Source organism: Talpa occidentalis, unplaced genomic scaffold, assembly GCF_014898055.3.
Source record: "Talpa occidentalis isolate TD23 unplaced genomic scaffold, MPIMG_talOcc4v2.1 talOcc4.2, whole genome shotgun sequence".
In the NCBI taxonomy this organism is placed as follows: domain Eukaryota; kingdom Metazoa; phylum Chordata; class Mammalia; order Eulipotyphla; family Talpidae; genus Talpa; species Talpa occidentalis.
This window is the reverse complement of record NW_023602073.1, coordinates 146,674,207-146,695,302: the sequence shown is the minus strand read 5'-3', so window position 1 is coordinate 146,695,302 and position 21,096 is coordinate 146,674,207.

The following is a 21,096-nucleotide window of genomic DNA, read 5'->3' as shown; positions in this document are numbered from 1 at the left end:
AAAACCAAATAAAGTATATTGTGTTGTGAATGTTGTGACACTTTATTCTAACGTAATAACTGTGATGTTTACATTGTAAATATTATTTGAGAGTTTAAAACTAATGAAAGTCCTGTAATTTCATATTCTATGTATCCTTTCTAACAAAATATATTTAATGATAAGTAAATACTTAGTTAATTCCAATCATATGAGGCTTTTGGAAAGGGTAGTAATAGAGCAAAATTAATGTGTTTATTTATAGCATGTATTTAACTATTCAGAAGAGTGGAGCAGATAATCAGTATGTCTTCATTTGAATATTAAGTAGATCAAATGCTGTGTTAAATAAATCTCAAAATGTCTAAGAGAATACCAACAAGGGTCTAAAGACATTCTTTAAAAAAGGCTTTTAGAAAATGCTCTGCCTTTCCAAATTATTAGACAATCTTGATTTTTAATGTGGTTTAAAAATCCTTCAAATTTGGATCTCTAAATGCCAAAGACTCTTCTGATCAAGGGTTTTAGTTAAGGAGAATGGTCTCTACTTCTGGCATTGAACCTTTCCTTTATGCTTGTGTTAGGTATGTATAACATGTAAACCGAATGGAACTTTTTTTTTTCAGTAATATTTTTTTTTCCATAATCACTAGGATAATGCTTTGGTCAAATCAGCTTCTTTCAGTGAAAGTACATTTGGAGACAACTATTTTTCAAAAATGATTGTGAAAAATTAAATATAGAAAATAAAGACCTTTGATTATCATTGCAGATGCTTTCTATTGTTTCTGTTCTTTAAATGATGTATCAGTAACTGGTTTTAGCTCTAAATTCAAGACACAAAAGTTTTGTGATGTTTGAGGCAGAATCATCTTTGTGAGTCTGAAAGTAACAGTGACATAAAAGAAATTTCTTCCTCACATAGACCAGAAGTAAAAGTATTGAGGGTTAGTATAACAATTCTCTGCAAAGTTCTCAGTGATCTAAACCCCTTTCAGCTCACCCCTCATCACATCATCTTTGCCCTTCTCCTCATGATACAAAATTGCAGCTGGAATTCCAGCTGTCATGTTTTCATTCCAGGTATCAGGATGAAAAAAAAAAGAGCTTGAAATAAAAGGAAACATATAGTATGTTTATACTGATATAACAGCATCTCCTTGAATAGAACAGTTTTAGAGATATCATCATTTGCATGAGAGAACAGGATTTTTTTTTCTGAATTGACAAGTGCCCCACTAAAACCATGGGTTCCTTCAATATGAAGCAAGGAAAGAATAAATATCTGTGAGGATTTGTTGTTTGTATTATTTTATGAAACTCAGGTTATGGATCTTAAATTCTCATCAAACGATTTAAAGAAATGACAAAGAAAGTGAGAATCAAACTGACTTCAACCATTAATCAAGAATCACCCACATCATCTGGCAAAGTTGTGCTACTATTAAAGCAAATGACTATATTAGGCCTGACCAGTCTAGAGCTACAATAATTGCACAGCAGTTTACACAAGTTGAAGTGAATTGGCCTAAGTGTATTATATGTTCCTATCTGATTCCACAAATTATTTAATATTTGTAAAGGGCACTGCAATGAAAACAGAAATCTTCAAGATGTTATTTGAACACAAGGAGCTTATAAAGATCAATTGGGGGCATGACTGTAGCATGGTTTGAATGTGAAGCTGAAGAGGCTAAATTTGACTTAATTAATGTAAATCTTTTTACATTCCCTGTTCCTTCGAGAAATATGTGCCTAGTGGCTGATGTATAATGTAGATATCTGACAGGTGACTGTCCTGGGCAGAGGGAACAGCTAGTGCAAGGGAGGGAAGAGTCTGGCACATCTGAGGACACAGACGCCAGGGTGACTGGCTGGAGCAGCATGAGATGGACCAGGGCCAAGTAGGAGGTGAAGCCTTGGAGCACCCAGGGGCTGGCTGCAACTTGTGGGGCTTCACAGGCCACTGCAAGGACTTGAGGAACAAGAGGAGACATTGCAGAGTTTTGAATAACGCTGGGACATGACCTGAACTGCATTTTAATAGGATCAATTTGGTTGCTTCACTGGGAATAGGATGAATGGGTTGAAAGGGCCCAAGGAGGGAGACAAGTGAAGAGGCCACTGCTATAAATCAGGGGAAAGGAAGAGGGGACCTGGCAGAGCAGTGTGGGTGCTGTGACGTGGAGTCTCACTAGGTCTTGAAAACAGAGTCAATATTTTTGCTGATAAATTGCAGACACATAAGAGAAAAGTTAAGAATGATTCCCAGTGAATCACCTGAGCAACCTGAAGCCTGCGTTGCTAGTAACTGAGAGGGGGAAGCTGGGGGGTTGGGGGGGGCGGGGCACATGGCAGATGAGGAGGGTAGCTTTAGACATGTCAAAGTTGACATTGGGTGGATTCGGAGATACCTGTGAGGAGTTCTGAGGACACGATGGGCTGGAGATAAACAGGTGAGACACATTCAAGATGGTGAAGGGATTGCAAAGCACAGGACAATGAGATCTCTAAGGCCCTGCATGAAGCTGCAAAAGAATCTCAACATGTGATCCTTGGGTATTTATTTGCTAGCGCTGCCTTTACAAGTGCCACAGATTTGGGGACTTAAAAAACACAAATTCACTGCCTCATTGTCTGGAGGCAGAAGTCTGAGATTAAGGCGCCTGCAGGCTTGGTTCCTTCCGAGCAATGTGAGGGAGATTCTGATCCATGACTCTTCTCTGGCTTCTAGTGGTTTGCTGCTAAGCTTTATCTTGTAGAAGCATCACTTTATCTCTACCTTGGTCTTTGCATGGTACTGTTCGGATCTCCAAGTATCTTTTTTAAATACGAACAGCAGTAATTCTGGATTAGGGCCTATGCGAATGAGCTCTTTTAAAAAAGATTCATTTATGCATACAAGAACTGGGTGCATGCAGAGGTACAGCGAGGGGTGGTGAGAGGAATCACCAGAGACAGAGTGGGGAACAGAACAGCTGTGCCATGTGGGTACTCCCTGGCCGGGGATCGAACTCAGGCTGCAGTGGCTGTGGATAGCTTCACAATGCTGAGACATAACCCCTTGCACCACCAGGGAGGCCCCATTCATGATCTTTTTAACTTAGTTTCTGCTGTAAGAATCCTGTCTCCAAATAAGGCCAGATTCAGAGGGATGGAAACTAGGACTTCACTATTCATTTGACCTGTCCCAGAGCCCTGTGCTTGTCCTTACTGTGTCTTGCACACATGGATGACTAGGTCATCTCTTAGGAGGGTCTTATCTGTGAACATTGCCTTTGCCCTTTTTTGCCCTCTGCATTCCACTTTTCTCTTTAGAACCTGATCGGTCTAGAAATGGACAGAATTTGCCAAGAGCCATGGAAACTTCCTTAGCAATGGCTGGGCCCTTTCTACTCAGCCTGTAATTTCCTTCCTCCTGGTAACCTCACTTCCCAGTTTTCCCCTCCCTCCTGCCTCTTCTTTCTTGCTCACTGCACATTCTTGGCCTTTATAAGCCTCTTCTTTCTTGCTCACTGCACATTCTTGGCCTTTATAAACTAAGGCTTCTCTGGGAGCTACGCTGAGCTGAAACTTCTGAGGTTTTTTTTTTTTTTCGTGGTTTTTTTTTTTCCATGTTTCAAGCTCAGGATAGACATGCCAACCATGAACAGATCAATTTATTGTGCCTGAAACAATACCAACAGCTTTTTTTTTTTTTTTGCAGTAATTTTTAAAATGACAACCTCTAAAGATGTTTCTTCTGGATTTAAAAAGGATTTGAAATATAAAGGATATGTCTTAATGGATTTGAAATATAAAGGATGTGTCTTAATGTGTCTATACAACATTCATTTCAACTTTGGTTATTTACTGAGTGGAATCCTTTTTGAGGTTTTGTGATTAACTTTGGTAAAAGAGGAACTGCCATTTTTATCCTGATTTATAAATTAACGCAAAATTATTAACACAATCTCTCTTTGCAGTTGAATTACATTTTAAGGCACCTGCAGAACAGGTGCCTTATTAGCAAATAATATATTTTGGGTTTATTCTGTGGCGGGTGGAATATTTCTTTGAAATATTAACTGATGTCATAGAATTTCATATCTTAGAGATTAAATTTGCCACATCATCATGGTGGGCAGATAATGGTTCCTCAAGTTGTCTTTTTCTTGATCCCTGAAGCCTATGAATATTCCCTTATCTGTCAAGAGACTTTGCACATGTGACTGGAAATCATTAAACAGAGAAATTGTGCCAGATTATCCAAGTAGCCCAATGAAACCACAAGTCTTTAAAACATGGGGACTTCTGACCTCCAGAACTGTAAAGTAATAATTTGTGTTGTTTTAAACCTACAGGATTGTGGTAACTTGCCTTACAACAATAGGAAATGAATACAATCATCCAATTGCAGTTACAATAGTACTTCGACTTTTATTGATTTAGGGAAGGTTGATACAGAAATTCCCTCAGAATTTTACTGTCACCTTAGGGAGAAATTCAAAACCTAAACATACTAAGGAAAACCCAGAAAACTACATTGATTATAAATTAACTGAGATGATACTTTCATAGTTTCACATAATAAGTAACTGAGATACAAATTAATGTTATATAAAAAAGTCTGTATTCTTGACCACCTGAATTCAACAGGATACCCAGATTAGTGCCCCCTAAAATATCAGAGACCATGGTTTACAAGCCTGAAAATAGTATCTTTTTGCTTCATTTGCCTTCAGTTGGTGCACAGAAAATCTACCCTCCAATAATGACACAATATTTCTAATTCTGGTAGATTGAGTCCATCATGTATCTGCCTCCTTTCCAGATATCACTATTTTAATGGGAAGAGTCATGAAACAAAATTCCACATAGAAGAGTTAAGAAGAAGGAAGTCCTGAGTGGTCAAGATAATTGCAATATATTTTGGGGGCCAGGGGCCATGGGCAGTGTGTTGAAGAGTGCATCCATGGAACAGCTGTGGGGCCTCAAGGCTGAACCAAGACAATCTGCAGCAGCTGGCCCATCTCAGGACTACACAGATGTGCTTGCATCTGGACAAGTGCAATGATTATTGTTTCTATTTGGGAATTTCTTCCTAGCATTTCTTAGGAAAATTTATGCATGTCAATCAAAACTGAACCTCAAGAAGAAATTGGGATATGGGGAATGTAGTGTGAAAAATGAGGAAACAATCTACATTGAGATGTTGCCTGTTTAAAGGAATTCACTTCTATTAGCTTTTCAGGGCAGCCATAACAAACGACTGGAGACTAGATGTTTTCCACAATAGAAATGTAATGTCTCATGCTTTTGTAGGAAAAATTAAAAATTAAAAAATTAAAAATCAAGCTCTTGGTAGGGTTGGGAACCAACCATGTCTTCACGTGGCTTTGCCTCCATGCACATGCAGGTCAATGTCCAAATTCCCTTTATAGAAGGACATTGGTCATATTGAATTAGGAGCCAGCCCAATAACCTTGTCTTAACTATATCTTCAAAGACCATACCCCTAAAATACAGTCACATTCTGGGATATGGGGTGCGGGAGTTAGGACTTCAACATATGAATTTTAATAAGACATAATTCGACACCACTCATGTCAAGTCAAAAGGAAGATCAGGAAAGGCTGGTATATGGCGTTCCTCTTTTTAATGTTTCTATTACAGACTCTCGGTATCAGGAAGAAATAATTTCTACATGGTATTGAAATGTCTAATTTTATCACGTACAGTGATATAGTGCAGAACATGTGTGTAGATGGGTATATAATAACAAACTTTGTGCTTATGTTGTTTTTATTACTAAAAATCTGAGATATTTAATATGTCTAAAATATTAGAGATAAATTAGAAATAGTAACCCGGTGATAGGTAAGTAAAACAAGGAGTCTTGTATCTGATAAATAGAAGTTGCAGTAAAAAAGAATTGAGAAAAAGGAAGGGAAAAAATAAATGTCAGAAAAGTCAGTTTTACCTTACAACATGGTACTTCAATGTGAAATGTTTACCTGCCTATTTTATTCATCAATGAATTCATATGCCAAACTGCACTAACTGCCTAAGATTATTTAATTTCTTTGTTGCATACATCAGTTTGATACTACACTCTTTTGTGAAGGGCACAAAATTTTCCATGATCTTTACTTATTAATGTGACAAAGGCACTCTAAAAACACTTCCAGATACCTTAACCACATTTATATGTACAACTTCTTTTTTTTTTTTTTTCTTTTTTTTTTTTTTATTTTTATATTCCCCCATACAATTGCAAACGCCCCATTCTGACCCAATCCTTCCCCTCCCGCCCCCCCCCCCCCAAAAAGTGTCTCTGGTTCATAGTTTTTTGTTGATTTTGATTTTCACTTTCTTATATTCATTTTCCTGGTCCCTTATTTAAGTTTTCTAGATTCCTGCTATGAGTGAGACCATCCGGTATTTTTCTTTTTTCTTTTGGCTTATTTCGCTGAGCATGATCCCTTCCAGCGCCATCCATGTTGCTGCAAATTGCATGTGTTTATCTTTTTTGAATGCTGAGTAATATTCCATGGTATATATGTACCACATCTTCTTGATCCAGTCATCTATTTTTGGGCATTTGGGTTGTTTCCAAAGCTTAGCTATTGTAAACAGTGCTGCTATAAACATAGGAGTGCAGGTGCTCTTTGGAATTGATGTTTCTGTGTCCTTTGGGTAAATACCTAGGAGTGGAATTGCTGGATCATATGGAAGCTCTATGTTTAGTAGGTCCAGAAATCTCCACACAGCTCTCCATAGTGGTTGGACCAGTTTGCACTCCCACCAACAGTGCACAAGAGTTCCTTTTTCTCCACATCCTCGCCAACATTTGTTGTTGCTAGTTTTTTTAATATGTGCCATTCTCACTGGTGTGAGATGGTATCTCATGGTAGTTTTGATTTGCATTTCCCTGATGACAAGTGATGTTGAACATTTTTTCATATGTCTGTTGGCCATTTGCATTTCCTCTTCAGAGAAGTTTCTTTTTAGCTCTTCTGCCCATTTTTTGACTGGATTATTTTCTTTGTTGTTGCTGAGTCTCATCAGCTCTTTGCAGATTTTTGTGATCAGTCCTTTATCATTAGTGTTGGGTGCAAAAATGTTCTCCCAGTTGGTGGGGTTTCTCTTTGTTTTTGTTATTGTCTCTTTTGCTGTGCAGAAGCTCTTTAATTTGATGTAGTCCCAGCTGTTTATCTTTCTCTTCACTATCACTGCTTTGGGTGATGTGTCTGTAAAGATGTCTTTGATGTGCAAATCCCGTAGTGTTTCGCCTATATTTCCTTCTATGTATTTTATGGTTTCAGGTCTTATGTCTAGTTCTTTAATCCATTTTGAGTTGATTTTTGTGTATGGTGTGAGGTAGTGGTCAAGCTTCATTCTTTTGCATGTAGCGACCCAGTTTTCCCAGCACCATTTATTGAACAAACTTTCTTTGCTCCAATGCATAGTCTTCGCTCCTTTGTCAAAGATTAGTTGACCATAAATCTGTGGGTTTATTTCTGGATTTTCTATTCGATTCCATTGGTCTGTATGTCTGTTCTTGTTCCAATACCATGCAGTTTTGATGATTATGGCTTTGTAGTAGAGTTTGAAGTCTGGGAGTGTGATGCCTCCATTTCCTTCTTTTTTTTTCAGTAGAGCTTTGGCTATTCGGGTTTTTGGTGATTCCATATGAAATTCATCAATAATTGTTCTATTTCTTTGAAGAATGCCATTGAGATTTTGATTGGAATAGCATTGAATCTGTATATTGCTTTTGGTAGGATGGCCATTTTAATAATGTTTATTCTTCCAATCCATGAGCAGGGGATGTCTTTCCATTTCTTTGTGTCTTCTTCTATTTCTTTTAACAGTGTTTTATAGTTTTCTTTGTATAGGTCCTTTACCTCTTTTGTTAGATTTATTCCCAAATATTTGATTTTTTTTGTTTCTATAATAAAAGGGGTGGTTTTTTTGATTTCTTCTTCTTCAGATTTATTGTTTGTGTATAGGAAGGCTACTGACTTTTGCGTGTTGATTTTGTATCCTGCCACTTTACTGAATTGATTGATGAGTTGAATTAGTTTTTCTGTGGAGATTTTGGGTTCTCTATGTATATTATCATATCATCTGCAAATAGTGATAGTTTGACTTCTTCTTTTCCTATTTGGATTCCTTGGATGTCTTTCTCTTGTCTTATTGCTCTGGCTAGGACTTCCAGTATTATATTGAAAAGCAGTGGTGAGAGTGGACATCCTTGTCTTGTTCCAGATCTTAATGGAATTGCTTTCAGCTTTTCACCATTGAGAATGATACTGGCTGTTGGCTTGTCATAGATGGCCTTTATGATGTTGAGGTATGTTCCTTGTATCCCAAGAATTTCAAGGGCTTTTATCATGAATGGGTGTTGCACTTTGTCGAAAGCTTTCTCAGCATCTATTGATATTATCATATGGTTTTTATATTTCTTTTTGTTGATGTGTTGGATAACGTTGATTGATTTTCGGATGTTAAACCATCCTTGTGCCCCTGGAATGAATCCAACTTGGTCGTGGTGAATTATCTTATGGATACATTGTTGGATTCTGATAGCTAAAATTTTATTGAGGATTTTTGCATCAGTGTTCATTAGGGAGATTGGCCTATAGTTTTCCTTTTTTGTGTTGTCCTTATTCGGTTTTGGTATTAGTGTAATATTGGCTTCATAGAACGTGTTTGGTATTGTCCCTTCCTTCTCAATTTTTTGGAAGAGTTTGTGAAGGATAGGCACTAATTCGTCTCTGAATGTTTGGTAGAGTTCATTTGTAAATCCATCAGGTCCTGGGCTTTTGTTTTTGGGGAGGTTTTTAATTACCATTTCAATTTCGCTGCTTGTAATTGGTCTGTTTAGGTGTTCTATTTCTTCTTTATCTAGCTTTGGGTGATTGTAGAGTTGTAGGAATTTGTCCATCTCCTCTAGATTGTTGAACTTGTTTCCATATAACTGTTCATAGTAGTTACTGATTATTCTTTTGATTTCTGCTGTGTCCGTTGTGATTTCTCCTCTTTCATTTATGATTCTGTGTATTTGTGCTTTCTCCCTTTTTTCCTTTGTGAGCCTGGCTAGGGGTTTGTCTATTTTATTTATTTTTTCAAAGAACCAGCTCTTGGTTTCATTGATCTTTTGGATTGTTTTTTTAGTTTCAATTTCATTTATTTCTGCTTTGGTTTTTATTATTTCTTTTCTTCTACTGGTTCTGGGTTTTTTTGTTGTTCTTTTTCTAGATCTTTGAGCTTCGAGATTAGGTTGTTTCTTTGAGTTCTTTCTTGTTTTTTGATGTGAGCTTCTATTGCTATATATTTTCCTCTTATTACTGCTTTTGCTGCATCCCATACATTTAGGATATTGGTGTCCTCCTTGTCATTCAATTCAAAGAATTTTTTAATTTCTTCTTTGATCTCCTCGTTAGTCCAGTGGTCTTCCAGTAGTGTGGCTTTTAATCTCCATGAGGTAGGATAGTTCCTTGCCTTCTTTTTATGATTTATTTCTAGTTTGATGCCTTCGTGGTCAGAAAAGATGGTTGGTATGATTTCAATCTTGGTGTATCTGTTGATGTTTGTCTTGTGCCCCAGTATGTGATCGATCCTGGAGAATGATCCGTGTGCGCTTGAGAAAAATGTGTACTCCGTTTTTTTTGGGTTTAGTGTTCTATAGATGTCTGTTAAGCCCAAATGCTCTAGGTCCTTATTTAGAGCTTTAGTTTCTTTACTTATTTTTTGTCTTGTTGATCTATCCATTGTTGATAGTGGTGTGTTGAAGTCTCCCACTACATATGTGTTTTCTCTGATGTCTGTTTTCAGAGAGGACAACAGTTGTCTGATATATTTTGGTGCTCTTTCGTTTGGTGAGTATATGTTAATGAGTGTTATTTCTTCTTGAAGTATTGTCCCCTTAATCATAATGTAGTGACCATTGGGGTCTCTTTTTATTTTTTTGAGTTTGAAGTCTGTTTTATCTGATATAAGTATAGCTGTTCCTGCTTTCTTTTTTGGCCCATTTGCTTGTAGGATTGTTTTCCATCCTTTGACTTTGAGCCTATTTTTATCTTTTGTAGCTAAATGTGTTTCCTGGAGACAGCAAAAGGTTGGGTTTTGTTTCTTAATCCAGGCTGCAACTCTGTGTCTTTTTATTGAAGAGTTTAGTCCATTTACATTTAGAGTTAATATTGATATGTTAGCATCTGTATTTGCCATTATGTTTGTCTTTCCTTTGATTTTATTTATTTATTCTTTTAATAACTTTTTTTTTTTTTTGGTCTTCTTTCGTTGTTATTCGTCCCTCTGAGGTTCTGGCTTTAGGATTCCTTGTAGTATTTTTTGGAGTGGGGTTTAGTCGCAATGAAATTCCAGAGTTTCTCTTTGTCTGGGAAGGTCCATATTCTTTCTTCATGGAGGAAAGAGAGCTTTGCGGGATAGAGTATTCTTGGTTGGCATCTGTTTTCTTGGAGTCTGTTGACTATGTCCCTCCACTCTCTCCTTGCCCGTAGTGTTTCTTCAGAGAAGTCTGATGTCAGCCTGATTGGTTTTCCTTTGAATGTTATCTGTTTCTTCCCTCTTGTCAGCTTCATTATTTTTTCCTTGTCCTGGATTCTTGGGAGCTTTACTATTATGTGTCTTGCTGTGTTTTTCCTTTCGTCGTGGAAGTTTGGTGTTCTTCTTGCTTCTTGTATATCAATTTTCAGCTCCTTCTTTTCATTTGGGAAGTTCTCTTCAATTATATCCATGAATATTTTCTCTGTTCCTACATCTCTCTCCTCTCCTTCTGGAATTCCTATAACTCTTATATTTCCTTTCCTCATGGAGTCAGATAGTTCCCGAAGTCTTTCTTCATTCTTTTTCCTTCGTACTTCTCTTTCCTTTTCTGTTTTGGTTCTTTTTATTTCTGTGTCTTCAAGATTACTTATTCGTTCTTCCATTTCATCTATTCTGCTTTCATTGCTTTTCCCAGAGTTCTTTAGTTCCTCCATTAATTCTTTGATCTCCTGCATTTCTCTTACTTCCCTCTTTAGGGACTCAATTTCCTTCTTCTGATCTATCACTTTTTTAATCATGGCAATTTTAAATTCTCTTTCTGGAAGGCTCAGAAGTTCTTCCAAGTTGCTGTCGTTGCAATCTGGGGAGTGGTTTTCTTTTTGTGGTGTGCTTCTTTCCTGAGGAGTTGTTAGGTTGCGTGTGGTTCTTCTACTCCCTACTGTCTGTTTTCTAATTTGTCGTATGCGTTGGGACACTGTGTTGCTCGGACTGACTGACATCTTGGGTGAACTTCTCCGCTCCCCTCTGGCTCTTCCAGGAGCCATCTCTGTCTTCTGGGGGAGCTTTCTGCTGGTTTTAGGCAGTTTTTACTGAAGAAATGTCCCTGTTCTCAAATGGCGAAGCGGGATGCAGTCCCTGCGCCTCCGGTTTCAGGCACACTCTTCTGCGCCCCCGGTCTGCCCCGGACGTGGGTGCCTGCTCCCTCTGTGGCTCAGACTGCTGGTCGGAAGGGGCCTGGCGTGGAATAACTTCCCGGCTGGCCACTGGGTCCTCCAGAAACCTTCTGCCCTTTTCAAGCAGTCTTAAGAAATGTCCTGTTTATAGGGTGTTAGTGACTTTTTTTTTCCTGGTCGCTAGGTGGCGCCAGAGATCTCTCCTATTGTCCTTGGGGGGCTGTTTTTCGCCTCCCCCCACCCCGTGGGACAGAGAACAGAGCGGGAATGGTAGGGTACACCTCAACAGCTTTGGGGTGCTGTGTCTGCCTTGTGCCCCACTGTCGTGGAGAAACCACGCCCCGAATTTTCGTGCCCCGGGTCTCAGTTCAAAGCCCTCAGGTCCAGGACGCGGGCTGTAGCCCAGTTCAGTGGCGCGGGAATGGCGCCTTTTGAATCCCGCTCCCCTGCCTGGGCGCCTGGTTCCTGCTCACTCAGGGAGGGACCTTCACCTCAGTGAGGACCTCCGTGCGTCTCCCCTCAAGCCTAGGTCGCAGGCGCGGGGACCTGGGCAGCCGAGATCCAGGTCTGCACTTGCTTTTCAAGCTCCCCGAGAGCGCCGCGTTTCCGCGCCAGCTTACCGGCAGCCCGGGCTGTGTGCGCGTCTCCCGGAGTCTTTGTTCTTCTCTAATGGCGCCAGGAGCCGTTCGCTCACCGCCGCGGCGGATCCTGCAGGGTTCGCCTCAGCTCCCGTTCACGGGGTGTGGTGGCTGCAATAGTTCCTTTCCACTCACAGTCCCGCTTGCTGTGTCGTTTGTTCTTGTGGGCCGTTTTGGTTTGTTGTTTCCTCCTCTCTGCCGGTCGGAGAGTGCCGCCTCTGTGGGCGGGGGAGGGGAGCAGGGTTCTGCGCTTCCCTCCCTTCTAGTCCTCTTTTATGGCCACTTTCTTCTTCGGGCAGTTCGCTGGCGTCACCCGTTTATCTTCCGTGTCCCAGTTCTCACTGGGACCTGCCGCTTTTCCTCCCTATTCACTTTTTTTAATGGGAGATCTTACTCGCAGCGTCTCCTCGCCGCCATGTTGCTCCGCCCCCTTCTATATGTACAACTTCTATAGTGATAAATTTCAAATATGTATTTGTACACCTCTGTAAGAATCAAAGTGAATCTATCAGGTCTTATAAGCAATATTACTTCTTTTCTTCTATACATTTTTATGTAAAAGGAAGTTTCCAGGGGGCCTCCCTGGTGCCCTAGGGGTTAAGCCTCAGCACTATCAACCCTTCACCCAGGCCAGGAAGCTGACCCACATGGCACAGCAGACTTCTCCTGTCTCACCTGCTGCTCCCTTCAGCAGTGCATTTCAGTAGATCTGCCTGTTCTGCTCCCCACTGTCTCTGGGGAATCCTCACACCTGCCCCCCTGCACCTTCTTCTATTCAAAAAAATGGAACCTTCCTAGTGCTATCATACTGCCTTCTTAGTACTATAATATTACCATCCACTATAGTAATATGAATATGAAGTGCATTCAGATATGCACTCTGCTTCTGGGTTTCAGAAACAGAAACTCTTACAGGATATCTCAAAGATAGAAACTGAGAAGTCTATAATAATAATAGACTTATTATTACTGAGAACCCTCAGAGCTGCAAATTTTAGTAAATCTAGATTTTTGAAAAACTTTTATTCCAATTATTTATTTGCCTATTCTTATTTCATTCTCCAAATTCATACTCCTTGCGTAGCTGATAGCAGCTGCAATTGTTTGCAAGGAGAGAGGGAGCGATACTTTCAAAGCATCTGCCTTTCCATAATCCTGTTAAGGACTTTCTCTCCCTGACTATTATAGAGAAAATACTTCCTTAGTCCTTCTCTTTTGCCTTGTGTGATTGCAAGTGTCCTGCAAGGCACATCTCTTTTCGTACTTTTTTCATTTCCCCATACAATTGTGCTCTTTCTTTTCCTCTTTCTTGGAACTCGCCCTGGTTTCATAATTTTGCTGTTTTCTCTTTTTCTCATCTGTTCTCTGTAGAATGGTGGGTCATTCACTCAGGTGTTTTGCTCTGCTTATACCTTAGCTACATGTTAACTTCTTTTGTTCCAGTGACAGAAAATTCATATAGATCAACAAAGATTTTTTTTGTCTCTCAGATTTCCTTTCTATTAGACCTTAGACACACAGGTAATACTTGCTAAGATGTATCTCCTAATTTACATTTTATTTAATTTACTATTAGGGAAACAACTAAGAGATTATCTTAATTTTTAATTTCAAAGATATTTCCCCTTAGCCTCATTATTTATACAGAAATCATATTTTTGCCTTAGCTTTGTAGAGTTCAGTAGTGGTTAATAAGACAACATTCTGGAGCAGTAGGATGATATCTATAAAGAGGATTTATCATAAAAGGGTAAATCTGAAATTGTGTGTAGGTAGTGAAGATAAGACTAATGGAATAGAACTGAGAAAACTCCCATTTTAAGAGTTTAGCTCTTACTGAGCAGCTGCTTAGTGAGGCCTTTGCCTGAAAATATACCCATGAAGAAAAGGAGGAATGATTAGCACAAGGTGATAGCAAAAACTGCATTAGAAGTAGGGATTATGGGGCCTCTCTGCTGGCACAAGGGATAAAGACATGAATCCTCTCACCCCCTGCATCTCTGGCCTGTACCCCAGCTCTTACATGCACAAATAAATAAATCTTTAAAAAAAAAAAAAAAAAAAGAAAAGACACAACCTAGGAAGCTAACTGCAGCCACTGCAGCACAAATTCAATCCCCAGCCAGGGAGCTGACCCACATGGCACAGCAGACCTCTCCTGTTTCGCCTGCTGCTCCCCTCAGCAGTGTATTTCAGTCAGTCTGCCTGTTCTGCTCCCCACTCTGTCTCTGGTGAATTCTCTCACCCCCCACACCTCTGGCCTGTACCCCAGTTCTTGTATGCATAAATAAATCTATAAAAAAAAAGAAGTAGGGATTATGATGATGGAATTACTATAAAACTATGCAATGAAACTGTATCATGTTTTTTTCTGATGAGTGTTTTATTCCCCAAATTGAATGTCATTTTCTAAATCATGAGCCATAATTGCCAAATGCTTATAACTAGAAAAATATTTGGAAGCTGAGTAACAATGTTACTACTTTTGCATTAAAATAATATCAAATGCATCATATTCATTCAGTGAATTATAGGTGAAAATATAAGTTGGAATTTTTGCCAAGGTTCACATTGTTTTGTATGAATAAGTACTGAGGATAAAATATGTATTGGGACAAATGATAAAGCAGAAATTCCATATTTGGTCTATATCCCTGAGCTTTCAGAAGGTACTAGCAGCAGGGGGTAAATCCTGCATCTGCAACAGAAAATGTCCTGGTAGGAGATCATACCTTGCACACTTTGGCTCCAAGTCCTAAGAAATTAGTGGCACTACTCATCCTGTGCTTCTGCTGAGCAGACCGCCCAGCCACCGATGGCTTTGGAGTAGAAAGATAAACACTTTAAGGTCCTCTCTATAACTGTATATACATATATAAACCTATATATACATAACTCTCACACATATATGTGGGAGAGAAAGAGAAAGATCAAATAAGAAGTATATATACTCATTGGGACCCAGGAACTCATTCTTGGGTTTAAAGAGACCATCTATGGTGTCACCTGTCTATGCGTGTCACCTGCTGAGGTGGTGTTAAGGCAGACTTTATTTTTGCCTGTTTTAGGTTCTGCACTACTACAAGAACAGAGGCTTTCCCCACTGAATCAAGGTGTTATGAGAACGTTGGCCTTGCTGCCAGGAATGCACATGAATAACTATCTTTGGGCCACCAAAATGAATGCTGAGGAATTGGATCGCACTTGTAAAGTCCAGGCAGGCCGAAGAGGAAGATTAACTGTGCCGGCAATCAAACACTGAGGGTATTAAAGCTGGGGCCTGTTCACATCAGCTCCTTCCCCAGGGCCAGGCTGCAGGTCCGGAGCTGCCCTTCAGGGTTTGCACTTGGTCTCTCTTGGCACAACGACCTTCTAGTCCATTTGCTGGCATCGGCTCGGATAGGGGGTTGGATGGTCTCAGGAGCCTGTCTCAACCTTGGTCAACAGTTCTTTCTGTTCCATCTCCAAACTGCAAAGATCAGTTGCTTGCTGTGTGAACCCACAGATCAACTCAGGTACAGAAATAGCTCCTCCTGGTCCAGTTTAACGGAGACACGGTGAATATTGACTCTTGGCATCTGTTTTCTCTTGAAACACAGCTACCAGAGTTCACACAGCTGAATCTCTATTCCACGCTCCTGTTTCTCATATTTCTTTAGCTATTTCTCTCTGTGCCAGAAATGCTCGCAGGGAAATTACAGAATTAGGTTTTGGGGATAGAAAATTATCACCAAAAAGGTGTTCATGTGAGAAATGTATATAATTCAGCTTAGGTAAAAAGGAATCGGATATCAAATTCTAACCACGTGTCAGAGCACAAAAAATGGTGAGGGAATTTTTGAATGTTCAACATGAGATCCTCCTGCTCTAGTGCTTCTTAATAAAGTCATTTTAATTCAAAAATTTTGACTCCAGCCAAATCAAAACAAAGAAATTTTAGAGGAATGTGGCAAATAGGACATGAAAACGATTTGAAACATGCTCAACTATAGTCAAAAACAAGTGTTCTTATCAGTAGTGAGCAAAGACCTACCAAATTCCAAACTTTTGTGTTCCAATAATATAAAGTAGGAATTGCTTAACTATTATAAATTACTACCCTTCTATGATATAGCTACTTTAAAAAGAGTATTTTTGTTGATCCTGTCAGACATTAAGGGCATTTAAGGGTCTTCCAACAACCAAACAAAAAAAAAAAAATCCATACTTGGGTTTAATAAGAGAGGAAATAAGAAACTGCACAGGATTTGGGAAAACTATAGCAATATCTGGATTCTCACCGGCATTACAAATCTTCCTACCTGTCCCAACTACTCTCTGAGGCTACTTGGGAATATAGAATGAAGTGAAATATTTCCCACATGTGTTGATGAAAATCCATATAATCTGCAAGGCGTATCTGAATTGTTGGGTCTCCAGTGTCCCATGGTGGTGACAGTGGGGCAGGTTTCAGCTTGGGAGTGTGGCGTTGAGGGGATGGGGCAGCTGTGGGAGTCATAGATGATCTAGTTTCTCATTTTATCCTGAGCAAAGTAAAGCAGTCCCCTCACTTTCTTTTTAATAGTGTGAAAAGAATGATCACATGCTCACATCCAGAGCTACAGATCTCTCACTACACCAAAGATGAGGAACATACAATTTAACATTACACAATCCTATTGTTTCTTCCAGAGTCCATATTTCAAATTTTGTCAGTTGTTGCAAAAAAGTTCTTTAGAGGTATTCTCATCAATTTCAGTCCAGGACCAAACTGAGGTGCCACCCCGCTCCAAAATCAGTGACATATCAGAAACTATGACAAGCATCACTCTCCATGGAAAAATGTTAGAAGCATTCGCTTAAAAAGTATGAACATGTAATAGATGCTTAAAGTCATTGTTTCTACTGAGCTTTGTACTATAGGCCCTAGTCAGAAAATGATAAAAATGAACTCTTGCGCAGTGTATGTACAGTGTATATGTATAAGATCTATATACAAGAATGGATGTCCCTATGTTATGTATGTGTAAGATACACATACAAGTATGTTCTTAGCTGTATTCTTTGTAATATCTTCAAGTGGGAAAAAGCTAATAATGATAAACATAAAATTCAGGGGCTCTTAATCTTATTCCTTTAGTATTCTGTACAGTTCAATCCCTTTTCCTGCACCTACATAAATATACACACAACACACACATGTAGAGTATATGTAATATTTTTTCCTTATCTGAGAGGGAAAGATTATTTCTTTTGTGAACACACTGCTTAATACCTAATCAATACATTGTTTAAAGTATTTTAAAAATGATGAACAAAATAGTGAATAGCAGTAATAATTATATATGCAAATGTTACTATTTTCATAGTTTATGTAAATCATGTATATATTTTTGTAGTGCATGCTTATAAAATTGGCATTAATATTTGAAGTCAATCTCATTGCAAAGAAAGATACTTAGTATTCTTTATTTTGAGAACTGGTTTTACATTGTCATTTGTATCTTTGTAAATTTGAGAATATAATATAGACATTGCAAATTAAATTAAGCATGAATATGTCTGAATGTCTTTGGTCCTTCAGAAACATATGGGTTATAAAATTACTCATGTAGGAAAACATAATGATGCCTAAAGGGAACATAAATTTTGCAGATCATAAGTAATTAGACTCTCAGATGCTTGTGGAATTGGCTAATCATGTTCATGACTCAATACACTCTCTGTGCTAGTGAACAATTGCAATATTGTTGTTAAAATAATAATGTAATGTTGTCAGGAATTTCGGTCATTTTAGTTGACTTGCAAGAGAGAAGGCTTAATGTAATTCACCTGCAATTAAGAAATGATACGGAGCCCAAGAAGATAACAAAATAGGGCACTCCTGGAATGATTCACTTTTCTTTTTCATTTAAAGAAGAGAAGCTACTTAAAATTAAGTTTTCTAAAGCAAATGCTCAAAGAGAAAGGAGAGGAGCATTTACTTTTTTCTTTCTTTTTTTCTCCATGAATGTAATCTTTGCTGCTTGGTTAACCTCCATTGTCTGCTAAGAAACTCTCATATGATGGATTTAAAAACAGACTCACATGCTAAGTCTGCAAATTCCTTTTAAAGGGTTCAGTTTGGGTGCAGAAGCACATAGTTTTTATCATTCTTAAAATGCTCTCATTTCAATAGGCTTTCCCTGTGGCATAGACTGGCAACAAGGCACTCTTCACTTTATTTTCAGTGGATAACAGAGGCCAAACCAAGACCACAGTTTAAATATGAAACAATTTATAATTATGTTCTCCACCTCATTTTGTTTTTTAGCCCCCAGGTCTACTGCAAAAAGCTGCCAGGTTACCTAGCGCCAGCCTGTAGGGGCCTATTCATTACCTATTCTGGGTTGAGTAGAGCTAATTTTGAGTTTCATTTCAAATCCCGCAGTCATAACTAACATCGTGTTCCTTAATGTGGCCTCGGTTCACTCCTCAGAGTTGGAGGTATATGTCTTTATGAGATATGTGAATGCTTAATTAAATTTGGGGAAATGCAAAAAAACTCTTCAGGGTTAGCACTGAGATGAGTTACACTGAGTTTTGAATGTTCTGCCCCACAGCAAACTTTGATTCTATCCCAAAACCTAATACTAAAAATTAAGAAAGTAGAGAATGAGTATTATATTAGAATATAAGTTCTATGATAGCAGGATTTTTTTCTTAGTCTGTTTTATCCATTTCTATAACCTCAGGGACTAGAAGTGTGTCTGGCATATAGTTGTCCAAATATTTGTGAAGAAATTAGAAAGGAGCAGACAGGAAAAGAGAAAAGAAAGGCAAATATCAGCAGATTTCTCTGTGGCAAACAATTCACCTGCCAGGTAACTGCACTGCTCCGTCTGAAAGTACACTTCCTGTACTTCTCAGTTCTCTGCTCAAATGTCCTGATTTGTAAAGCTGCAATTCTCCTAAATCATTTATCTTTCAGATCTTGGAGGATTTGGTTTCCCATTTTGATAAAGGCATTTTTTAAGCATTGGTTACCTACCAAGGATGAGTCAAGCATTGAGTTTGATCTGTTTACCAAGCCATTTAGAAAATATGCTCAAGAGAAGACTTTTAACTAGCAATTTGGCATTTAATTAAATGCCATGGATGGAGTGGTCAGCTAATTAAAATCTTTCAGTAGAATCAGTTATAGATGCTGAAATTCCAGAGCAATATAAGGCCATTGGAGGGCAAAGGAATGCCACAAGTGTTATAATGCAACTAAATCCAAGAAAAATAAGGGAGGGAAACATGAAAAAAATCAGAAAATTTATTATCAGATCTAACCGTAAATCCAATGAATTAGTCTTCCGTTTTTTGTTTTTTTTTTTTTTGCACAGGCAGAACCACTCCTTAAACAATTCTAGCAGTGGAAGATCTTTCATTTTTAAGGGACTAAGGCATTTTTCACCAAATTCTCAGCTATGGTCATGGAAAGTCTATAGAGAGCAGGGCACACACATTCTTGTGGGGTGCCAGGCAGAAGATGCTGTGAAACCAGTGCTCAGGTGCATCATGTCAAAGACAACTGCACCAGGCAGATTTAAACAGACAAGGGAGACTTTATTCAAGACTATTGTAATTAAGGAGAAAGACTGGGCTCAACTCTGCTAAAACCAAATGTAGGTAGGTTTTTGAGAACCTGGGTAAGTTAATGGGAAACTACTGGAGAACATAAAGAAGGTGCTTAGAACTTCTGTGTTTACTAAATGATGCTCATCAAAGTTTGGCTCTTCTCCTGTGGAAATTCAGAGACAGAGAGAGGGACTATGTCCTTCCAAGATTACATTTTGAAGAGTAGGCTCCTAGATCCTTGGAATTACTTACCTGAGTTATAAAATGTACTATAGGTAGGTAGAAGAGATTTAGCTAAATTTCATAGGGTCAAGGAAAGAATTTACAAATACAAATTTCCCGAAGTAAAAACTCTAAGAGGACAGTGTGTGGACATATTCACAGGAATAAAATCTAGGCTGAGGAATTTTAAGACTGCCTTATTCAATCATCACAGCTTCTATGAAGCCCCACTTCCTTTACTTCTCTGAGAAATTTATTCATTAATCATTCATTCACCCAAGAAATTTTCCTGAAACAGGGAAAGAAAATTTGTGCCAGGGAGTGGGTCTTAGATATAGAAAGAGGAGCTTGGGTATTTGGTGTAGTGAGAAAACAGAAGAACAATAATCATCCACATAATTGCAAATTATGAGGAGGACAAGTTCCATCAAGAAAGATATATTGTGGGCCTCCCCTGGTGGTGCAGCAGTTGAGCACTGGGCTGCGAAGCTGACCGCAGCCTCTGCAGCACCTGTTTGAGCCCTGCTGCCGGGCGAGGGTCCCATATTGTGCCACAGACCTCTCCTGCCACGCCTGCTGCTCCCCTCAGCAGTGTATTTCATCAGTCTGCCTGTTCTGTTCCCTGCTCTGGCTCTGGTGAATTCTCTCACCCTCCTGCACTTCTGACTGTGCCCAGTGCTTGTATAAATAAATAAATCTTAAAAAAAAGAAATTAAAAAAGAAAGAAAGAAAGAAAGAAAGATGTATTGTGCTCTGAAAGTTTGGAATGAAAGATGGCAGAGTGAGCAGCAGAGATGGGAAGGATGAGTAGGAATTAAGTGACAAAGGAGGGACGACTTCTAAGATGAGCCTGAAAAATTGGAAAGTCTCGAGATGAAGAAAGGCAGGAAAATGCAGGTAAGAGGGGAAAACAGGGCAGGGTGGCCGCAGCAGAAATTGCCAGAGCAATGGAAGCATAACAGGAAATGTGCAGAGGTCTGGTAACCTTGCAAAAAGTGTCGCTCAATCATTAACAATTCCAGCTGGTGAAAGAGTGCCAGGAACCTACAAGAAGCATCAGCTAGGAAAGAATCTCCCATGTAAATCTGTGGCTTCGTTGGTGATTTATAGGCAGAGTTTGGAGTATCCATGTCTATAACCATCTTCTCTGACTCTACAGCAGTAAGAGGTCATTCAACTCATTTTACTCACATAGACCAACCCTCCAAGGTAAATCAGCGATGTTT